We start from the raw sequence: 6,000 nt of genomic DNA, 5'->3' as shown, positions 1-6,000 counted from the left end.
TTCCATGTTCTGAAGAAGGCTGGCGGCCTAGCTGAAAGCAGTTACAGTTAGTAGTTGCTGCTTCTTGATCAACAAATAAAAACATGTTTTTACCTAAAAATGTGTATGTTATTTTCAGATAATGAAGGTTGTGCTTAAAGGGGTGGTTTACCTTTAAGTTAAGTGTTAGGGGGTCTATTTATTATGCTGTGTAAATTTGCCAAAAAAAGATGTAAAAAACTGTGTAAAAAAAAAAAAACAAATTTATCAAGGTGTGTTTTATTTTATGCCATTTACACTGCAGATTTGATGCCATTATTTTCTGGCTGAAGTCACTTTAAGAAAAATATTACGCCATTTTTTACTCGGCAAACCTGACTAGAACTCGCTGGGGAACAATTCTAAATAGAGTAGACCTCTAAGCCATATGCACAAGTCTTGGAAAATTGCATTCAATAACATTTCATTTATTATTATATAGCACCAAGATATCCTGCAATACTTTTAAAGCATTATTCATGATTCACATCAGTCCCTGTCCCTATGAAGTTAACATGCAAAACAGTTTTTGGGTGGACATCCACTTTAATGAATGAGCCACTGGTAAATGTGACTGTTCTGCTGTTCAACCCAAGAGACAGGTATGTGCCCATTTGCCAGCTTGTATAATGCTGGAGCTGGTGTCCTTATTATGAAAGCTGAATTCTTACTAGTCTGTGACTGCCTTTCTCTGGTAAAATGCAAGTTTGAGCATGATTCATTTTCAGCTACTCAACAGCTTACATACTAGCCTCAAACAACGCATACTGAGCAGTTTTTATTGTAATGTTGTATCGTGTGGGCTCAACAGCTTCCAGAGCTGGTTTGCACCCTTCTGCCTGTTTGGATTGACTGGAAGAGCAAGCATATATTATAGCTCTAACCTGCAGGCAGGTAAGGACATGTGGTTACATACAAGCAGGGCATGTCATTTGTGCTGATCAACGCGCTTCACAGCCCATCCATTGCACAATACTATTGTTCCAGGGAAGGGAAAGAAGATAATATTGTTCTGACTTTTTGGGACAGATCACAGACCAAGAGTATTATTTGCAGCTTTGAATGTTGGATCCTATGTAGCACCATGGACGTTCCATTCTGATGGGAGGGCAAAGCTGAGAAAGGTTTAATATGGAGTAAATGTAGCATGTAAAACACTCAAACAGCAAAGGTAAGAACAGGACATCCAGTTCCTTCCCTATTTAATCTGTTATAAGGAAAATGTCTTACGATTTAAATCAATCTCTTCTTGTTAACTTACCAGTCTGAATGTATAGTGTTATATATAGTGTTGCATAAAGTAAACAGATTTCTTGTGTGACAGGCAAAATGGGGAGTAAGTAATTCACATTCATTATTTTTACCTATGAATATTCTAAGCTAGGAGTGGCCATAGGTCTGTAACAATAGAGACCTTCTAGGAGTTTGAATAAAGAGGGCCAGGTTGGGGTCATGTCTACAGTACAACTGCAATACTAATTATTTTCTTAGTGTGTAGGCAAATATAAAGTCATTTTGCTGTAGGCCCAGTAAATTCTAGTTACACCACTGGACTTGAGGTTTAAAAGGACACAGATTTCCCATTCCTCTTATCCTTTCGAGATAATAACTGGAATATTGGCTTACCATGTACAAACCAGATTCCAAAAAAGTTGGGACACTAAACAAATTGTGAATAAAAACTGAACGCAATGATGTGGAGGTGCCAACTTCTAATATTTTATTCAGAATAGAACATAAATCACGGAACAAAAGTTTAAACTGAGAAAATGTACCATTTTAAGGGAAAAATATGTTGATTCAGAATTTCATGGTGTCAACAAATCCCAAAAAAGTTGGGACAAGTAGCAATAAGAGGCTGGAAAAAGTAAATTTGAGCATAACGAAGAGCTGCAAGACCAAATAACACTAATTAGGTCAATTGGCAACATGATTGGGTATAAAAAGAGCTTCTCAGAGTGGCAGTGTCTCTCAGAAGCCAAGATGGGTAGAGGATCACCAATTCCCACAATGTTGCGCAGAAAGATAGTGGAGCAATATGAGAAAGGTGTTACCCAGCGAAAAATTGCAAAGATTTTGCATCTATCATCATCAACTGTGCATAACATCATCCGAAGATTCAGAGAATCTGGAACAATCTCTGTGCGTAAGGGTCAAGGCCGTAAAACCTTACTGGATGCCCGCGATCTCCGGGCCCTTAAATGACACTGCACCACAAACAGGAATGCTACTGTAAAGGAAATCACAGAATGGGCTCAGGAATACTTCCAGAAACCATTGTCAGTGAACACAATCCACCGTGCCATCCGCCATTGCCAGCTGAAACTCTACAGTGCAAAGAAGAAGCCATTTCTTAGCAAGATCCACAAGCTCAGGGATCATTTAAAATGGAGTGTGGCAAAATGGAAGACTGTTCTGTGGTCAGACGAGTCACGATTCGAAGTTCTTTTTGGAAATCTGGGACGCCATGTCATCCGGACCAAAGAGGACAAGGACAACCCAAGTTGTTATCAACGCTCAGTTCAGAAGCCTGCATCTCTGATGGTATGGGGTTGCATGAATGCGTGTGGCATGGGCAGCTTGCATGTCTGGAAAGGCAGCATCAATGCAGAAAAATAAATTCAGGTTCTAGAACAACATATGCTCCCATCCAGACGTCATCTCTTTCAGGGAAGACTCTGCATTTTTCAACAAGATAATGCCAGACCACATTCTGCATCAATCACAACATCATGGCTGCGTAGGAGAAGGATCCTGGTACTGAAATGGCCAGTCTGCAGTCCAGATCTTTCACCTATAGAGAACATTTGGCGCATCATAAAGAGGAAGGTGCGACAAAGAAGGCCCAAGACGATTGAACAGTTAGAGGCCTGTATTAGACAAGAATGGGAGAGCATTCCTATTCCTAAACTTGAGAAACTGGTCTCCTCGGTCCCCAGACGTCTGTTGAGTGTTGTAAGAAGAAGGGGAGATGCCACACAGTGGTGAAAATGGCCTTGTCTCAACTTTTTTGGGATTTGTTGACACCATGAAATTCTGAATCAACATATTTTTCCCTTAAAATGGTACATTTTCTCAGTTTAAACTTTTGTTCCATGATTTATGTTCTATTCTGAATAAAATATTAGAAGTTGGCACCTCCACATCATTGCATTCAGTTTTTATTCACAATTTGTTTAGTGTCCCAACTTTTTTGGAATCCGGTTTGTATAATGAATAAGGAATATGGTGTTGAACACATTTTCTGTGAAGTAATATGAAAATAGAGAGAAAGATCCCAATGGTGCTTGGGTGGATCATACTGAGTTTAATCCAAGTATTTTAGCATTGCCCTCTTTTGGGAGTCAAGGAACTAAAATCAGTTATTAGGTAACAAATCTAAATATGAGATTGTGTTTTAAAATAAGGCAGTTTTGTGTGCATGAAATCCTAACATTTCCAGCGTTTCCACAGACTTGCCTTCCTCTTCTCATTCAGGGTCATGATATAAATATATATGCATATATATGATAGAAAGTAATACAGTGCAGGTGCCAGTATTATAAAAGAGTCTCCCCCTAACACTACATCCTTACATTCTGACACAGTTGTGGTTTTTATTCAGATTGCTATTTCCCTTCATGAACACAGAACAACTAGCAGTCAACTTAGTTCAGCAACAGATTTTATTTTGCAGCAGATTTCCATGTTAGATCAATGGCGGGATCTCAAGCCTTGGCAGCAGGCCACAGAGTATCTAATTATGTACCTCTACTATGGGGAGTGGTTTCTTGTTTCACACCAACCCCAGACTGATACAGTATAACCTTTTAATACTTGGGGTACATCTGCCAGTGTATGGGGACCTTTAGTCTTTGCAAAGTGTATATTGCTTAAATATGCTTTCAGATGCCTACAAACTGTTTTCTTTATTGGCATAGGTACAACTTTATGGTAGTACAGTGACCCATAGCAACCGGTAATTCATTAACTTTAATAGAACTAGAATAATGAATCAAGCACTGGTTGTTTGATATGGGCTACTGTAGATAACTTGGACCTTATTTGTTCTTTCCATATTGGTCATGATTAGTTGGCACTGGCATAAGGGGCCAATAAACAGGCATGGCCACATTCATTGTTTCATGTGTTTGAATCTGACAGGAAATGAAGAGCAGCTGTTAACATCTTTTATTTCATCATCTGCCAATGAACCAAGCACGTACCTATGTGCCTATGTGCCTACAAAGTGCATTGGCAGATTAAACTTTTAGTTTTGACAGTTAACTACAATTAGAAAGATCTACAGAACCTGCTACCTGAGGTCACATAGATTCCCAGCCACTAAGGGCATTCATAGAACCAACCCCGCTTTCCAGATTTATTTTCAGTTTTTACATGGTAAAAATGCTGACACAGTGGATATTCATTGTTCCAATTTCAAAGAACCCTATCAAGCATTTTTGTGAAGACAAACAACACTGTAAGCTAATTTAGCCCCATAAACATTAATTACAAATTAACGGATAAACATAAACAGCCACTAAAGTGCACAGATATTTGGTGTCTGAGTACAAAATTCTAGGGTTTATTTTTTTACAATTTGCTATAAAGTTGTCTAAAAATTGTGACTATTTAGCTATTGCTGCACTATAAGTCCCAGAATTCCCAAACAGTTTTCTGCTATGATGGCAATACTAAAAGTATCTGATAAGTATTTCACAAAGTCTGTCAAGGATATTTTGTGGTAACATGATCTCCTTTGGGGCTGGGGTTCCAGGGAAAATACCATGAAGGACCATGAGGGGGAATCTTTCATGTTTGTGGTTGTGGAGAAGCCCTGGCAATGTATGTTCACCACAGGGTAAAGACTACTAATGTATTTTACAGTACTTTTTAAAAAGAAAAGGTCGTATTACTGGTAGGCTTTCTACTAAAATGTCAGTCCAATCCCATTCTATAGTTTCAGTCCTTTCCTAAAATCTATTTCAAGTTAGTGCAGAAATTCTACCTATCCATGATGATACATCTATGTACATGTCTAAAGATAGGGCTGCTTACCTGCCACGGACTGCATAAATTACAGCAATGGCCCGTGAATACCCGACTTTAGCTCCCCTTTTCAAGTCTGTTCTATGGGGATCAAATAACCCCAAAACACCTATCAGCCTTTGCTTCAGGACAGAATCCTGATCTATATAAACATCTGGTTCTTGTAAATGTTCCACAGTAATGTCTTCTAAATATATCTAACTTTGTTTTGGAATAATCTGCTCTCCTAGATTTCAATAGAAAATTAATTGGAATTGGAGCAAATTGGAAAATGTCTCTAGGAGACACATCCATGCATACTAATGATCACCTTTATATTTGTGGCTTCATGTGCCCTTGATTCACAATTTCGGAGATTCCAAGTATTTTGCACATTTTTATTAAAAGCTGTTTTATCTTAAGGATAACTATACCTTGGACACTGAAGCTCATGAGAGCGATATACAGTACATCTGGGCGCCTCTGTCAGCATATTGTACTTTTTACGTCTTTAATTGAGCTTTGAAGTAGATATGAGGTTCCCTCTGCTAGCTTCAACAATTACTTTCCGTCATGACATTTATAAAGAATGGATTGCAAATCTGCTTAGCAATAGGGAGAAAAGGTGCGTAGAAGTGCTGCATTTCTAAGCAGTCTCAAAATGCATCTGTAAGCTGGCTAGAATTGTCCCCCAATTCACTCACATTGTAATTGCTTGAAAATACTTCTGCAAGTACTTGGCAGGTGATGGGATTAACTACAAACATAAACCCATAGATCTGTGCTCTCCAAACTTTCCTGTATGTGTCTGCCTTGCAAAAACATGTATTTCTTAGCATTTCTCCACACTGATTGAGAAAAGGGTGGGATGCATATGTGTAAAACCATAGTTTATATTAAATCTTAAAATCATTTAAAAAGTAATGTATTACATGCTATTCATATTGCTAACAATAAATTCTACTCCACTTC

The 6,000-nt window shown here is 38.3% G+C and overlaps 1 protein-coding gene across 1 annotated transcript in view; it reads left to right on the top strand.

Annotated features, from left to right (window-relative positions):
• The first annotated feature begins 968 nt into the window (after positions 1-968).
• frmd6 (FERM domain containing 6) overlaps positions 969-6,000 on the top strand; it is a 103,511-nt gene continuing 98,479 nt past the window's right edge. The window contains exon 1 of the mRNA XM_031890861.1: positions 969-1,189. The gene's annotated coding sequence lies outside the window, so the exon portion shown is untranslated. The remainder of the gene's footprint in view (positions 1,190-6,000) is intronic.

This window comes from Xenopus tropicalis, chromosome 8 (assembly GCF_000004195.4).
Source record: "Xenopus tropicalis strain Nigerian chromosome 8, UCB_Xtro_10.0, whole genome shotgun sequence".
In the NCBI taxonomy this organism is placed as follows: domain Eukaryota; kingdom Metazoa; phylum Chordata; class Amphibia; order Anura; family Pipidae; genus Xenopus; species Xenopus tropicalis.
This window is presented reverse-complemented; position numbering and strand designations above follow the sequence as displayed.